The sequence below is a fragment of the Buteo buteo genome, chromosome 5, assembly GCF_964188355.1.
Source record: "Buteo buteo chromosome 5, bButBut1.hap1.1, whole genome shotgun sequence".
NCBI lineage: Eukaryota > Metazoa > Chordata > Aves > Accipitriformes > Accipitridae > Buteo > Buteo buteo.
Window position 1 is genome coordinate 12,166,235 of NC_134175.1, and position 18,589 is coordinate 12,184,823.

The following is an 18,589-nucleotide window of genomic DNA, read 5'->3' on the forward strand; positions in this document are numbered from 1 at the left end:
AGGAAAAATTTCTTCAGTGAAAGGGTTGTCAAGCATTGGAACAGGCTGCCCAGGGAGGCAGTTGAGTCACCATCCCTGGAGGTATTTAAAAGACATGGTGCTTAGGGACGTGGTTTAGTGGGACTTGGCAGTGTTAACAGTGGGACTTGGCAGCATTAACAGTTGGACTGGATGATCTTAAAGGTCTTTTCCAATATATGATCATATTGCAGCCTGAGTAATTGGCACAGTGCAGTTGTCCCCAACTTTTGATGTTGTTTAAATCTCATTTATTCTGCACTGATTTAGTGTTGTATGAAAGTAGGATGCCTGAAAAGGTACCTGCACTCAATTCAGGCACAGGTTTTAATTTGACCACTTAGAACCAGCACCTATGGAAAGCCAGTGTTCACCAAAAGCTTGGAAGAACAAGTGGGTGTTACAAGGGAACAGCAGCAATGCTGTCTCTCAAAGAATGGCCAAGACCATGGCGTTTCAAACAGAGCTGGCATTATTGTTCCTCAGAGAGAAAAGCCTATTCCAAATTCATGGCTCCCTGCAGAAAAAGAAGAAAGGAAGGCCTATATACCCTCTGCAAAACATAAAACCAGAACAAACAGTTAAAATCTCACCTCAGACCTCCCAAGACAACACTGAGCTAGCTTGTATGCCATGTGAGAATCATGTAATACTGTGACTCAGGCACAAACCTGAAAACCTGGTACATGATCTGGCCATTCGGTTACATTTCATGTGGACTTCGCAGGCACCTCAGCTTCTAAGCAGCATACCACCTTCCACAGTTCCCCACTACAGGTATTGGGGATTCTTAGCCCAGAGGAATAACAACAAAAAAACTCTTTGCTTTGAAACCCAACAGCATATAATCTCTTCACTTCTCTTCATCTCCCATCACCATCTCTCCTTCAAATTTCAACTTGGAAATACTGATCCAAAAGTGACTTCTCAAAAGATGTGCCATTGAGAGCTACCGTTGTGTTGGCCTAAGCCCTCCACATGGGAACTCTTCTCAGCTGCAGGTAAGTGTCAGGCTATACACACTTGCTCAAGGTTTCAGACAGTAGATCTGCCTGAGACCAATTTATTTCCTCTTTCAGCACTGCAGAAAGGTGTTATGCTGTTTTCTCAAGTAGAACCTGCAGAAGAAAATAGAGCACACTCCTGCCTTGATGTTTGTAATCATAGAATCATTTAGGTTGGAAAAGACCTTCAAGATCATCGAGTCCAACCACCAACCATGCCCACTAAACCATGTCCTGAAAAATCTGAAATCTCCTTTGCATTAGTAACTCTAGCGCTTCCCATCTTCAGAGCAAGCTTTGCACCAGAGTTGGGAAGAGACTTTGTAGCAAACTTATTGAAACAGCTGGTAACAACAAAACACTAGAACAAACTGGCCTCTGAAGAAGCCACCAGTCAGGTCATGCCCTGCTTCAGAAGGGTCTGTGGAAGGAGGGAGCATCTGTTCCTTTAAGGGTATCAGCTCAAGGGCCTTTCCAGTGCAAAAAGGGTTAAGAAAAGGCAGAACACATAAACAAGAACATGCAGAGAGGAAAACCTGACAGACAATAAGGGAGGGAGTGATGAGACCCAAACCTGGTCAACCACACTAATTGATAAGGTTATGTGGAATGTGGCAATGTTTATTCCAGTGAGGTTATCTGATGGGGTGGGCTTGCCAAATGGGATACTAAGGAAAAGAAGGAAGCCATGCAGAGGCTTAAACCTGGCAAGCAAGCATCATGGAGACAAAGACAAGAAAAAACACCTTGTCAGTCACAGTAATTGATGGGTTAGCAAGAAAATTCATGCAAATTGGGACTGATAAGGTCCAAGGATGCTGGAGGGGGGCCGGTAGAATCCTGCCAGCTGAGGAGGGGAAGGCAGACAGGGAGGAACAAAGGCGGAATAGGCAGAAAGGGGTATAAAAAGGGCCCTTTGCATGTGAAATGGGGCCTGTGGGCTTCTCCGGCTGAGCCCTGTACCAGATCACTGCAGTCTCTCCTATCTTCTTAATAAATTATTTCTTAACTGTGTGGGGAGGGGTGCTGGGCAGACAGAGGGGCTGTGCCAGTGCTCGAGGCATCTGCAAATATGTGTGTGCTTGTGAACCCCGAGAGCGTGGTGTGTGTGCCTGCACTAGTGACCTCCCGTCTCCCTGCCGGCCCAATGGGAAGGGCTCCATTAAAGGAACACGAAGCACTACAAGCTTGCCAAGAGCAGCCAAACTACCATTTCTGCTCATTACTTTCCTAAGACCATTTCAGGGCCAGTGGAGCCTTGTGCTGGGCACCCATGAAGTGAGGTCCACAGAACTACCTGTGAATCATTTAGGGACTTGGCTACTAGCATCACTCGTTCACTGACAGATGCAAGGCCAAACACAGTGGTTCTGGCTTTATAGTCTGGCTATACATTCTGGTCAAATACAGTCTGGCTTTACCTTCCCTAAGTATGGGACCACCCGTTGTCCATCTATAGGCCTGCCTGACTTTTCACAAACCCTCCAGACACCAAATGAGTCCAGGGTCCTGCAGGTAATGGCCCCCTTCCCTCCATGACCCTAACTTCAGAGCAGATCAAAAAGGTCCTGTTAAACAAGAAGTCCTCCATCAAAAGACTGGTAGCTCTCATACTGCATTTCCAACCAGGGCAAGCTACAAGACAACAGCTGACCTTGGTGTTGGAGTTATGACAGGTTTCACCCCAGCATCCCAAATATTTAGGATCCCTCCTTCCCTCCCCAGGCAGGACACAAGCTTTGCACATTTAACCTAGTGAAAGGATGGTTTCCAGGCATGAGCTAGAAGCTGAGAAGCAATTATCAAATCTCTAGCAGTTCCTCTTCTACAAAGACACGCTGCCAGAGGAATTTAGATGGCTACAGCTACAAAGCAATCATCCTGCCCTTGTGAAGTGCTAACTTTGGTAACAACCAAGATGATAGCTGAGAGTATTGTCCCTAAAAACACCAGATTGTTTTAAACAAAGCAAAAACACACACCCCCCACGCTCTACCATATCACTTATTTAACTGAATAAGATTGGCAACTGTGTATTGGGAGACATATTTCCTAATAACCCAAAAAGCAATTCTTATAATTTCCTACAATTGATATTTGGTGTAAAGATGTTTTTAAAGCCGTAATTCAAGATAAAAGTTCCACAGGGGAAATACATTTTGGTCTGGATCTATGCAATTTATTTATTGACAGAGTTTTATGTCACTTGTTGATTTGTTTAATAAGTTAACACGAGAAAAGCAACTATGGACATAACTGTACAGAGAGAAAATTAAAAGGAAACAAGGGCATTAAATTATTCATTCAAAACACTAAAGGATTTCAAGTTTGCCTCACTGCTTTTGTAAATAATTGATAAGAATGAACGTGCTACAAACAAACTGAAAAAAGTTAGCGAGAGTGCAAAGGAACCCTGAAAACCTTGGATTTATTTTTTAAATTTAAGTTCTGAACAGCTGCATTGATACCACAGTGTTTAGCTGATATTTTTGAGCAAAGCTCATTAACTCCATGAGTGTTAGAAATAACACAGCAATCATACATACTTTAAAAGATGTGACACAGCTGCAGTCTATGCAACAAGCAAACGCAGTTCATTTTCTATTGCATTTCCAACCCATTAAATATATAGGAAGACATTTTTAAAGCACAGTCTGGTGCATTAATGCATAACTTTCTTAAACTAGTACATTTTGAGAGTGATAATTCGATAAACACCAGAATAATCCTGTGAAGTATAAGACTAATACTATGACTTCCACAGCACTTGAAGGAGCATACTCCAAGGAAATCTTCAGCTTGGAGGTGACTAAAAAAAAGTGACAAAAAATAACTAGTTCTAAAGATACTTTAAAAAAATAGGATTTTAAAAACTTGTCTGCAACTGAAAAAGCAATATCAGCTTCCATTCTCGGAAAGCTTTCAGATAAATCTAACCACTATTTGCATTAACATAATTCTAGCAACCGGCTTTATGCAAAAGCTCTCAAAAAGAAAACGATGTTGCCAAACTTCAGATGCACAGCTACCTCAATTTCAGCATATTAAAAGTATACACTTTTATGTATAGAAAAATCAATGCCTAGTCATGTACCACTGTGATTAGCACTTACCAAAGTCTCCAGAATATGCCCCAGCAATCCTACTGAAATCATTACTCAAAGAGGAAGGTTTTGATATACTTCAGCTTGCAAAGCCCCACCTTTTTTATCCGTCATGCTTTCCTTTTAAGGGAGGACATGGAGGAAGAGATAATACACAGGAGCAAGCAACGGCAGAATTACTCACCAATTAATAATGAAGGCAGGCATAATTGCAGCAGGGCACAGGAAATAACAGTTGCAGGTTATTTGTAAGAGAACAGGAATGCTTCTGTCCCACCTGCTGCCAATGCACTGCAGAAACTGATAACAATACCACTGCTAATTTATGCAATCAACTGCACTATTAAAAAGCCAGAAGTATAAGAAAATATTTGTGGGAATAAATTATACATTTTAATGTATCAGAAGATAATGAAACAGTTCTAAAACCAACACCTATTAATCTAATTTACTACAAGGTTGTTGAAACACTGGTGAGTACAACAGAGGATTTTGCAACAACTAATATTTTGACCCAACAAAAATCTTACTCTCAGTTCCTTAATTGTTTGACGCTCAGTGTAATCTGGTTTTCTTCTACCTTTAACTTGAAGTTATTCACTTCAGTAAGAGTAACTTCTATTGCTGTGATATTCACAGTGACTGCTTGGAGACCCAGATTATTCCCAGTCTACTCTCCTTGCAGAAAGCAGAGCTATCCAGTGTGTTGCTGGAGAACCTTCTACATCCTTTTAATCACCCACTTTGGACAGATGTCACCATCCCACCAGCTCAAGCACTCCCCCACAATCCTATTTTACTATGCACTGCAGTGGATGAGCATGCAGGGAGAAAATACAGCCAGCTCTGGAGGGCAGAAGCTTCTAATCCATAAGCAATCCCAGAGCAGCAGAGGGAAAAGAACAAAGGCCCAAGACAAAACAAGTATGTGTTGTAATTAAAGACCTGCTGTTGGAAACACAACCATTAAAAACAAGCTGAGGTGTTCTGAGTTTCTGTTGATGGTCAAAAGCTCACAGTGCTATTTCCTGGTAATCAGGGGTGTCTAAACTGTTGAAATGCATTCTGAAGTGTGATCCCAGAGCATCCAGATTAAAGAACCTGGTGCCATGCACTGGGCTCCCTCTGCTCACTCAGCTCCCGGCTTTTCTGCCCTTGGAAACCAAATGGAGGGAATGATGCACATAGGAATCTGTTCCCAGCATGCAGTCAGTGGGCTAGGATGCATAAGCGGATAACCATCAATAAAGCTTAGCAAAAGTACTTCTGTAGCTTTTGCAAGAGCAGGAGTGAGACGTCTCAGATGCAATTTTCTCTCCAGTCACTGTGAGGCAAGTACTGCTACTCTGCAAGGACCTGCAGTATGAAGAGGCTAATCCATTCAGACAAGCTATTCTGCCAAGAGGCACTGGCAGAAGAGGGAACAGAGCTGGATTTTTCCAGCCTGCAGCCTGGCCTCAGAGCAATCTTTCCTTTCTATGATGGAGATACATTTATTTACCTTAAATCTCACATTACCTTGGTATATACACATCTGCATTTGCACGAGCTTTCACTTAGGGGCTTAACTTTATGCTGCAGCCTCTAACAGCTCTGTGTCTGCCTTACAATACACACTGCACACTAGGAATTAATGACTTACGACCAGGCAGCTACCGTGCACTTCATTGCTCCAATTTCTTTCCTTCTTGGCTTGGTTATCCGATTGGTTCAACTATGAAATAAGTAGCAAATGGACTGGAGAAGCTTAGACATTAAATGGTACTAGGATCACAAAATGATAACCACACAAAACTAAGTCTTAACTAAAGCCATAATGCCTGTATTTTCATACATGTCTCTCCACTTCCCCTGTCATGTCAGAGCTAATATCACATGAAGCTTACCTTAAGCTGATAGTAAAAAGTGGTTAAGAGTTTAAACTATTGGAGGCTATTGCGGTTTGCATTTTATTTGCTGTGCACCGATGAACTGATGCAAAAAGTTTTATTTCATTTCCTCACTCAACCCAGACCAAACAATGTAGGATGCAGGTTCACCATCCATGAGAGAATCTTTCCCTAGAACAGCATACACCAGGGACCTTTTATTTAAGTCAGGAGGGACCGTCATGCTGCCCGCCTCTACCACATATATGTTCAACCCAAAGATGTAACTCATCCAAGTGATACTACTCCTAAGAAACATACAGAAACATATCAAAGACTTGCAGCTAATCCTGAGAGGGAGCTAAATCACTTCTATACACCTTCTGTCATCATATTGCACAAGAACAGAGTTTTCAGGGACAGACAGTAGCAATACCGTCATGTATCAACATTGCTGAAGTACTGAACATGAATCTTTATTGTGGTTTATACCTGCAGTAAGTCCCTTAGTCACTGCCCTGTGAAACCAGTCTAGCTGGTAACTCTCAAGAAGAGAAACTAATGAGTACATAAATGGGGAGCTCAATCATTCCTTTAAAAAAGCAGCTGCAGAGTTGGGGAACCAACCTTTCTGCCTGGTCCTATTACACATAGGAAACCTGCAGAGCAGACAGATTTTTGGGGCCACTTTATGGTTCTCAAGTGTACCAAATCCCCCCATACCTCAAGTAAGAAATTGGACACCACAAGCATAAGTCAGAGATGCTCTCTGAACATGTCAGGAAGTTTTTAGTCTACCTGGACAATGATCAATATTTTCCAAAGACACAAGCTCTTCCACTGGCAATAATTCACACTTCCCGGCATTCCTGCATTCTTGGTCTGAGAATACACATGCAAGTATTCCAACCCTATGGTAATTATATCAAACGATAGCAAACACACTAATATTTACTGTATTCAAGCAAAATCAGCTCAGTCTCTACTGGAGAGACTTCAGTGAGAGATTGCCAAACTGCACAGAATTTGCTGTCTTCCCTAATTCACAGAAAGTGTATTACTCCAGTTTTGGCCTAAATAGAGGTGAATATTTGTGAACAATAGAAATACTGTGGATCCTGGCCAAAGAGCTATGTTTTTATGATCAATGAAGTAAGAGCCCTCATCCTCAGGATTCAGACCACCAGTGTCATTATCTACGCAGGAATCAAAATACAGCAAGCACTTGTATTACCAAGAAATGGAAATTCATATAGAAATGAAAACATTTTCCATGGTACTGAGAGCAGAGACCGCAGGGAAGAAAGATGCTTGTGCACACGAATAAACCTTATGATCCTTTAAAAAAAAAAAGTATAAAGCAATAGAGCAGATTTAAGGCAAATGGTGCCTGAAGAGCAATAGGGATTTCTGAACCCTGCAGCCTCCACTGTGCAGAAAGCCAGGTACCATGGGACTCATTTCAGTGGTTGGCAGTAAGTCACTTTCTAGCCCAGGACCTTTGAGAGATTAAAAGGGGCTTTTTATTGGTAAAGGCAGAATTGACAGTGCACCCGTGAAGTTAACCAATATATTAATTCTCTCGTAAAGTTTGTTTTTTGTTTGGTTGGTTTTTTTAACTAAGTTAGTCTCACTTCACCACACCAAGCAAAATTTTTAATGCCAAGGAGACTGTCATGGGCTGATAGCATTAAAATCACCACTACTGGCCGCAAAATCCTTTTTTAGGAAGAAGGTTGTTTCTGCTAAGCTTTGAGCCATATATTATTAGCAGACTGTTCAAAGACAATGTCTTACTGGAGGTTTCTATATGGGGTTTCACAGCATAGCCACCACAGAATTCAATGGCTGAAAGTATTCTTGGGTTACCTGTTCCTACCTGAAACTCAGAGAAGAGCCCAAGCAAAAATACAGATGGGTTTTGGAGCACCACCAAAGCATGATGGATCAAATGGGCCAAAAGGTGAAATACGTGTTCTGTTAAGTGCTAATCACCATCCTTCCTAAATTCTCCCCATGGATCACCAGAGAGAACAAAATGCCAAATACTGTCATAGAACAGCCAGGGTACTTACTAATTACAGAAGCTAAACCAAAGTGTTACATGGAGACACAAAGAACACTTCTATCACAGAAATCCCTCTGGATTTATTTTGCTTTGGCCACAAGCTGTTAACACTGTTCCTGTTTCTGAGCAGGAAATAGTGATGCAGCTGCCCATAGAAGTTCATTTATTGTATATGACCTGCCTTCTGTACTCCCTTCAGTTGCTTGCTATAACAACCCACTTTTTCCCTTTTTATCCAAACTGCAGAAACTCACCTTGAGCAGGGGTAACAGCTTGTGTGGCTCTGTATCCTTTTCATGTTGTGATTTTGGATTCATAACCACTGGGGAGAACAAAACTGTTTAATCATGTTTCCAGCTTAGATACTGCATTTCTCAACAGCATTAGAAGAGGAGGGGGAGAAAGCAATGAAAATTATTAATGGGAATTATGATGTAATACTTTAGCACTTCTCATCCTCAAAAGCACGTTGAGCATAATTAGCATGAACACAACAAACCTGCAGAGAAATAATTATCTGCCATTTCAACTCCATGCCCTTTGTGTCTCTACCTCACCTGGCTCCTTAAATGCCTAAGTGTTCTCACCAAAAGCGAGAAGTTCCCTGTTTGTGTCTTTTACATTTCCAAGCTCTGGCTAAGGAAAACATCTGAAGCCGCTACATGGATGGCAGGTCAATACTCTAGCAACAGGCACCCCACAAAAGCACTGAGATAAAGCAGAGCAAACTCTTCAAATCAAGCAAAAGGACAAAGATAGACTCTCCACTCCCACACCCTTGGGGGGGGGGGGGGGGGCAAAGAGAGATCCGACTCCTATTTCTCTGTGTGTGGACGCACCTACCACCCACTATAATAAGTCTCTTTCAGATAATACAGGCAACTTGTTGGCTTAACTTTAACTTCTGGTTTATATTGAAGCTCAGTAAAATGAGGAGCTGCAGAAGGTATTCTTTATTGCAAGAAAGGTCAACAAAACTATTCAAACTATGCCAGAGTCCTACCTGAAGCATAGGTATTGATAAGTCCCATTACAGAACAACTTTGGCAACAAAAACACGGATAGCAGAACTTCTTTGGGGCTTGAGTCTGTAAGAATCTTGGAAAAGCCTTAAGACCACTTCTCTGTGGAGACAACTGCTCAAGAGGCATGGTTCTGTGAACAGGCAACATTTTGTGGTTACTCATTTCTTCCTATATTCAGGAAGGCAGGTGCACTGCTGGAGATAAATGAAGTTTCATAAAAGATATCCAGCTCCAGTGATTCTTACTCATTTTGAATGGTAAAGCCTTGTAGAATGGCATATTTCAGGCTGGCTGCTCAAGTCACAAGGATTTAATATTAATTAACGAAAGCAATTTTGTTATTTTTAGCCATTTGCCTTTCCAAAGTATGTAACAATGTTCTATCAAGTCTGCAATGACACACTAAATGACACACTAAAGAGAACATAGCCTAGTGCAAAATGGCAGTATTTTGGCAATTACAGATGTTTGAACTGTTCAAAAAGGGATTACTGACAGGGTCCAAATCTATTAGACAACTCTTATTAGTCTGAGTGTTCAGCTAGTCTCACGTAAAGACAACAGTCTCCTAGACCAATGTAGGTGTGACCTCACAAAGATACAGTGACCTAGTGTTATGGGGCCTTGAAAGCTGGGTTACGACAGAGCAGAAAGCTGTGGTCCTACTCTCTCTTATCACCTATCCTGCTGTTTCACAAGCATTTAAAATCCTTTTTAACAATTTAGATTCCCAAATGCAGACTCTTGTATTTACTTTAAGTGTGAGAGTGCATTGCATTTGGAGAACAATGGGTGAAATCATTCTGATATGCATGTTAGACCAGAAAGCTTTAAAAGTGCATTTTGGTGTGAAATATTAATAGGTATGAACTGAACATTGTCAAATTCTTTCTGTAAAAGCCTTAAAAATAAAAGAAATCCACCAAAAATAATTATGTAATTTTCAGCTTATGAATGTTCAGAGTGAGTAGCAATTGTGCACCTCAGGCTTTTATGCACTTAATTTGATGGAAATGTTCTGAGAAAGTGCTTCAAAAATGAGGAGAGGAGAGAGCAGAAGAAAGGGAAGAGGAGATGAAAAGCTTAGGATACTTTAGATCAGCTAAAAAAAAAAAAAGAAAAAAGAAACAAGCAAGCCTCAAACACACTAGTCAATTGAAGATTCACTCCCACCAGTTTCAGTGCAGTAGGCTCACAAGCTTAGCTTTGCTACAGCTACATGGATTTCTTTGAATTTGACTATGACCAAAATAAAAACATGCATTAGCCCAGACTAATCCAGTTGATGACTATCACAGGGAATTCTACTGCATTTACTTGGAAGTTCTTTAAGATATGGACTCAGCAGTGAAAGCTTTCAAAATGAAAAAAAAAAAATAAAAATTTGAAAGTAATAAATTGTCTTCACATTTGCATCAAAATTAAACTTAATTAAAATCACCATCTTTAAAAGGAAGCACATATACATCAATAATAAAGTATATTTGAATAAACCCAGAAGGTTTAAGAAAAATAATCAAGTTAATTCATTTTTTAAGGCTCATTGTAACATTGTTGCAAGATTCAGAAAATTATCCTTAGCAATAACTGGTATCACTCACTATTGTAAAGTTCATAACCAAGACATGCTAAACAATATCGTTTTCTACTTTGAGGGGGTTTTTTAATGCATAATATTCAGATGCCTACTTTGCATGCGCTGAGATCATAGACATAAATCAAAGCCATATGGCACAAAGACAAGTGGTAACACTGAAGAAAAAGCTTTCACAAATTTTAATTTAATCAAAAGAAACTGCTCCAGTGAAGAAGTACATCTGTTTTTACAGAGACAAATTACTAAAATATGCTGTCAAATTGATCTAATCATATTCAGTTGAAATGAACATATGTTTGTGACTATTTCAGTCTCCATTCTCTGGAAACTGGATGTAACATGCAAACCTTGTACATCTATTGAAATTTCACACCCCTATGTGGATAATAGTGTGTGTCAGTAGTAGGCATTTGATTATCCCCCCCTCTCCCTCCCTGCCAAGGTGCACTTAATCAAATATCCACACACAGTATCTTAGGTTAAATGCCTTTAATCCATGGAAATCAGAATCAGAGTCATGTAAGTGGGAGGGCACCTCTACAGGTCCAGGTAAATCAGAACTGAACTACACATGGCTCAATATCTCAAAGAGCATAAATCCCACAACCTCTCAAGACCCTTTTTCTAGTGTTTGACCACTCTCAGGTTGATTTTTTCTTTTTCCTCTACTATCTACTTGCAATATCCTTTGTTCCAACTTGTGTCCATTGCCCTATTACTGCACATCTCTGAGAAGTCTGGATCCACTTTCTCTACACCCTCCCATGTTAGACAGTTGCAGACACCATTAAGATCCCCCAGCACCTTCTCATCTCAACCTCTCCTCATGCGTTATGTGCTCCAGCCCCAGCCACCTTGGTGGCCTCTGCTTTGACTCACTGCAGTACATCCAGGTCTTTGTTGGACTGATGAGACTCAAACTGGACACAGTGCTCCAGATGTGACCTCAGAAATGCTGAATAAAGAGGAAGGATCACTTTGCTGGACCTTCTGGCCATACTCTTGTCAATACAGCCCAGGATGTCGTCGGCCTCTTTTGCTGCCAGGGAATGCTGCCGACCCATATTTAACATATTGGCCCACAGATCCTTTCACCTCCAGATGCAGCTAAGGACATTTTTATTAACCTAGGACAGGATTTACCAGGAAGGGGACCAAAAGCATGCAGTCAGGCAATTACATACCCCCAGCTAACCTATGTACAAACGTGGCAGCTTTTAGGAACATGCTGCCTATTACCAATCCCTGACCAGGTGACAGGTGGACAAGAGGTAACTTGTCCAAGTCCTGTTGCTTTCTGTTTCTGTTTTCCTGCTGTCACAGAACAAAAAAGGACAGCATTTCTCAATCCCATGGAGGTAATATGAAAAGAGTACCAGGAGAATTGTTCAGCTGGGAAGTGTGGTTGGAAATGCAGATCATCCAGAGTGAGAAATTTAGGCTGCGCCGAGTTTGTGAAAACTGCACTTCTGGCAGCAGATACTGTACTATTGCTCCAACAGGACAGAACAGATGTGGGCACAAGCTAAATTCACTTACCAGTCTGCAGTGCCTGTTGGAAGTAGCCCAGGTGCAAATGGAGCTATTGTAAAAGGGTGGGACTGTCAAAGACACTGATATTTCTTATTCATTTTTCCTCAGAGTTCAGCCAGCCTGGAGGAACCCTAACTTGCATCCTTCTCAAGCCCTTCTGTATAACAACACAATTCCATGGTACATTTTGTGGGAAGCTGTAACCTGCCCCAAGCTGCTCTAGGATTCCAATAATCAGAGAGACAACATGAGTGAGAAGCTGGATTTACAGTTAACCTTAGGGTGATATGCATAGGAGAGAGAGAACAACATTAGGCTCTGAGGCAGAGAAGCTGATTTCTTAGATGCTGGCAGACCCCTGTCAAGGCTGTCCATGTAACCACAGACAGCAGCCACTTCTGCACTGAAACAGCCTGACCACAGCATCGCACACTCTGCCTGACCCATTTCCTTACAGACTCCCCATGAAACTTCCCAGTATGTAGTCCAAGTACACACAGTAAACGTGCATCTTTTAAGGTACTCTGTAGTAACAAGAGCACATTGCGTGTTGACACCTCACTTGCCAGTGGCTTTATTTACAACATGGTGACTCCTGAGCAGACCTGATGAATGAAAAAAATGAAAAATGAAAAAAAATCAGATTAACTCCCTGCTCATCAGCCTGCCAAGTCCTGCATTTTTCACAAGGAAAACCAGGGAAGGGATGACTTGACAAACCACCCTTCACACTTGCTTGGGGTTAGTGAGCTCCTGTTTTGGCATGCACCATACCTTGTATGTACAGTAGCCTTTTGCTTAACAAATTGGACTTCAGAGCTACAAGCATCTACAACCAGCTGTGTCATTCACCCCAGATCACTTTGAACAACTTGTTTTCTAAAAACAATGTAGTGATGAGAGGCCAAGGCCACCTTGCAATAGAAAAAGCTGTATTCAATCAAACTTGCTGAAATAGGAAGAGGTGAAAAAGTAGGTTGCAGGGAATACAGAGAAGACAAACAGAATACAAGATCCCTTGCCACATCCACAGAAAAAAAAATAACAGCCACACTCCAAGCTTGAGGTGGGAAAACCTGACTGAATTATCCAGTTTGAGTGGTCTTCGCACAGAACGCCCGACTCCTCTAAAACCCCTCTAAAATGCTTTGCATTACTTAGCATATTGTTCTCTGCACAGCTGCTGGTGGAAAGTCAGTTTGAGAAAAGTAGGAGGATGGGAGGAAACTGCTTCCAAGAAATTTAGCTCAGGTCAAAGTCAGCAAGAACTGCCCACCAAGACGGGAAAGTTCAAAAAAGTTTTGAGCTAAAAAGAGTCTTAAAATAAGAAGCACTAAAGGCAACATTAATAGACAGAACTAGCAGCTCTGACAAGAATTTCAGCACACAGGGAGAGGCGAGGAGGAAGAGATACAGTCAATGGAAAAAAATCCCCTGGAGGCTGAGGTCAGACTGATTAAGACACTGTTTCAGTCAATATCCGCTGAAAACCACAGTTGAAAGCAAACAAACACTAAATATACTTTCTGAGTCTTACAAGGAAAAGACTATCATGGAAAATGTATGAAGAAGCTTCCAAGTAATTATGGATTAGCAAAGGTATATTTCTTTCATTGACCATTATTTTAATTATTTATCAGCTGCCGCTGTCAAGCCTATGTGCTTAAAAACACTAAAGCAGTGTGTTCTTTATAGATGTAGTTTATAAATTTGATTTTATGTCCATCATGCAGCACTATAATGAAAGATAAGCGTTTTAGAGTAAACCATGAATTTGATCCACTCACTTATACATTTCATTGTTTTCCCAAGACCATAAGGAGCTTGGTGTCTGGGGAGGTGGCTGGCTTTGACAGACTTTAAGGGAAAGAACAACCGAAGTCTAAGGTCAGGCACAAAGGTGAAGTGCACAACCTGCCTGTAGCTACACATCTGGAGAGCTGCTTCTGTAGATACTGCTGCTTCTGAGACATTCCCTGGATTTCACATGCAGGAGTGGAGAAGAATACAACTTTCACCAAAACCAAAGTCTTTAGCTGCAGTCACAACCAGCAGCAAAAACGGGCCCAGAAACACCCCCCCTTACTCTCCCTTATCTGAACAGATACCATCAATTCTGACAATAAATGACTCTCTAGAACGCACTGGTATTGCATACAGAGGACACATTTCTGTTAGGGTTTGTAATTTCTCCAAGTCTTGTCACACTTGCTTTTCTTCCAGTATGTCTTTAGCAAGTCGGCAGTAGAAAGCATTCACTCATTTTCTCTATGCTGTATGCACAAGCTTAAAGATGACTCAGAGTCCCAGGACTGGAAGTTTCCTATTAAGGACAGCAAGTAAGTTTAAGCATGCTATAGTCTGGTGCTATATGTATTCCATGCTGTATCTATCCTGGTCCAACAGTAACCTGCTGTGAAGCTAGGAACAGCTCTCTGGCTTCTGTGCTCCCATCAACCTTGGTCCCAGCTGGAAGCATTCCCTGAAGAAAGTTGTTTCACAATACAGCCACAATACTGAAGAAGGTATCATCTTAGGATGATCAACAGGGCTGAAAAAAGGCAAATATCCTCACAGCTTAAAAAACCTGTTGCTTGTCAGCTATGCTCTCAGAGGCAACGCAGTTCCCTTCGATGCTCTCCTGATGTTTCTTATCATTATATAATTACTTCCACAACTGGAACAGACTTTTAAGAGAAAAGGTTGACCACCCTTAAAGTTGAAGAGAAGCCAAATGTGCCTTCAAGCCAAGGATCTGGGCCACCTGACTGACTACAGAGCTCTGAGGGCAGCAGTCATGGGCATGGGGACCCAGGTGATATTCTTCTCAGTCCTGCTGGTGAGGAGAAAGGGCATAAGGAGGGGGACATCGATATGCAGGTTGTGGAGATGGTGTTGGTTAGTGTTGGTTTTGGTTTCTATGACCATGGGACACTATCTGCATATCAGCATGCACATGGGAGAGATGGGATCCACCACTAAGTGGGACAAATAGTATTTTTGCTGATAGGGTGGGGGAATTGGTAAAGAGGGCTTTAAACTAGGAATGACCAGGGAGGGAGAGATTTACCAGCAGCCCTGTGAGGCAGTGACAGAGAGGGTTGATAAGCAAAGGCAAAAAAAAATATTAAAAAATTAGCAAAGCTGGTCAGTCACACCAGTTGATGAGGGCACGTGAGAACGTGAGAATATTTATGCCAGGACCACGTCAACTGAGAAATCAAGGGAAAAAGGGGGAAAACCTGAAACAAAATATACAGACACAGACCTGACAAAACCACCATGGAGTCAACGACAAGAAACAAACCTCATCAGTCCCATTAATTGATGGGCTGGCCAGAAACCACAGGTACCACTTCCAGCAAGATCAGCATGAGGCAGGAATAATGTGTGTCCCAAAAAACAACTACTGGGGGGGGGGGGAACAGTGTGAGTGAGGAGAGTCAGAAAACTGGTGGAGAGGAACAGGCTATGAATAAAAACAAAACGTGAGGGAAAGAATGCTGCTGGGATTAACCTGCCTGCTTGCAATACCAACCATTAAGACCTTTAGGCCTGTCCTTGGCCTGCCTGAGGGCAGACTTGGCCTATAGGCAAATAAGCCCTTTGATTTAGTTACCTTCCAGGCCATTAAACCCACAGTAAGTCTGTGAACTAAAATACTTTAAAATGTAGATAGGACAAGGCTGAAGTTCTCTGGGCTTTTTAAGCCAGAGAGGCATTTTAAGTGGGTGTTTACCAAATTCTGCAGAAATTGCTGTGCTTCCTAATGCAGAGCAAATATCAAGAACTGTGAAATTACATAATACGGGTTCTCGACTAATGCAAGACAACTATTTCTGAATAAGATTATTAAAATGGACCCTTTTTACAATTGCAAAACTTTCAAAGATTGCTAAATTTTCCAAGGTTCAGTGGATTCCTGCCATTACACCCAGGTGTCTCACCCTCCCATTGACCTGTGGGCACTTAAGGCCCAATCTCTTCTTTGGCTGTTTCACTGCAGTTACCACCAAACACCCCAGCTTTGTGAATCTCACCGCCACTACACAAAGTTTGAACATCCAGTTCTACATTGATTAAAGTCTGAGGACCTCAAAGTGGTTGTGGAGTCTTTGTCTGATTCATGCTGAGAGCTGTGTGTTGCTAAGACTCTTTAAAGATAAAGTATATAGTTGGGCATTATAGATTATTTTGGAAAGCCTAGGTCAGACAGCCATTCCACAGAGATCCCATGGCAAACAGAGCTTTATAGCAACCCTCCACAAAATGCTGAATTAAGGACAAAACATCCTGATACGTTGCACAGAAAAATAATCTGAGCACATAAAACAGTAGGATGGCTCCATTTATGCAACCTCCAAAGGTTACAGAGTATCACGAAGTCTGCTAGCTGTATGAATGTGCAGGAACCACCTAGTCTTTCATGGGAGTGTCCTGACCCACCAAGCCTAGCAGCCCGTAGTGACACTTATTTACCCCTGCTACAGGACAAAGGTGATCATAAACAAGCAAAACCTTCTGTCCAGTCTCATAATAGAGAATCTCCAAGGGAGTGAAGAACGACCCAGCTGCAGCAATGAAAGTCTATCACTTTTTTTTCCTCCTTCCCTTCATTTATCCACTTGCTTGCCACTGATGCTGCGGGCTCCAAGAGGAAGGAAGTAATTGTGCTAGTTGCTCATTCTTCCCTGTTTGCAAAGTGGAAACTGCAGCAGAAGTTAAGATGGAGTCAAGTCAAACATACCACTGAATCAAACTCTTGCACATACAAACTCTTGTACTTCTCTGAGTAGTGCCAGTCTTGGAGTGAGCAATAATAAGCAGTAATTTTTCAAAGATTTGCAAGTCTTCAAGCTATTGGCACCAGTAGCATTTTTTGGCCTCAGACTCTCAGCAGAACATACCCACCCCAAAGACATGGCCCTGAATTTCATGAACAACTGCAGTTATTGGTAATTAACAGGCCTTTAGGAATCATAGAAAAAGAAAGGCTCCAAGTACACTGACAGACAAGGATCATTGAGACATTCCACACAGACCTGTGGAAGGAAATGAGAAGGGTAAGAAATATTGTTAAAATATAAAAAGGATATTAAAGACAATTTCAAATACCTAGATTATAAATGCATATACCATCTGCTAGCAATTTTTTGCATCTCAGTCTCAATCAAGTCAGCATCATTCAGCTTTTGACACTGCAAGTGGCAGTATTAGAAAGATCCGTTCTAAACTTTCACATCATCTTCAACTCTCCAGCTTCTCCAGTCTACCAGATGGCCGAAACCACAAAAATAAAGCATGTGTTTGGAGCTGCCACTCCCTAATTCGTGAGAGAATACATTCTTGATCAATTGAAGAAATAATGAAAACATTTATGATTTCCAGCTTCTCTGAAATGGCAGAGAAAGGTTTTCACTCTAACAACTTGTATTATCTAGCCTGGAATCTGCAACCAGCAACATTTAAAAAGTAATTTGAAACTGAAAGAGTACTTTTGGGGAAAGTGTCTCAAATATCAGACAGATCTATTAAAACAGCTCTTGACAGACTAATCTATAAGCCCTTCTTTTTTGGTGTGATATTTGTATCGATTTTTAAAATAGCATTCCCATTACTACACATTAACAGCATGGATAAGCATCTCTCTGAAAGTATTTAGTATTACAACAGGACAAAGAGAGAACATGAGGGCAGTAATTTTCCATCACATAGAAAGTGAGGTTAAATGGTGAAAGGACCAGCTTAACACTTGGTATCTGAAAATCAAGTCCACCTCGAAAACAAGTTTTCAGCACAGCTCCTGCTGTGCTGACCTTTTTTGTTATCTAAATCCACTCCATACATGCTACTCTGCTCCCTTCCCAGCAGTCAGCTCCAACGTCCCTCTTGCTGTACTGCCTCTCCCACTGTCAGTCATGGAAATTCCCTTTCTAATGCATCCAATTGTCACAATTTTAGGGGCAATGGAGGAAAACCAGCAGCAACTGTACATACATATGGGGCTGAATCAGCATGAATGCAGGAAAAGAGAGTTCTTGGCAGAAGAGAAATGGGAGAGGCAGGCATTTCTCTTCATAGGAGTTTGGATTACCAGGGCCAGAAAGACCAGTTCCTCCTCTCACAGAGCCCATAAGCTGCTCTACAGACTTGTCCCAGTCATCAGAACTGTAAGGCTGACCAAATTCCCAACAGCACCACTGTTGCAGCCAAAATAAATGCAAGCTATTGCATTAAATCCTGCCGTTCTCTAGCCCAGAGATTTCTTGAGCTCAGCAGGCTTGTGTATGCCTTAGCCTCACAGTAGATATACACTTGTCTCCACCAGTTACCAGAGTTGGGTAAGGATGAGTTACCCTAGTTATCCTGGAT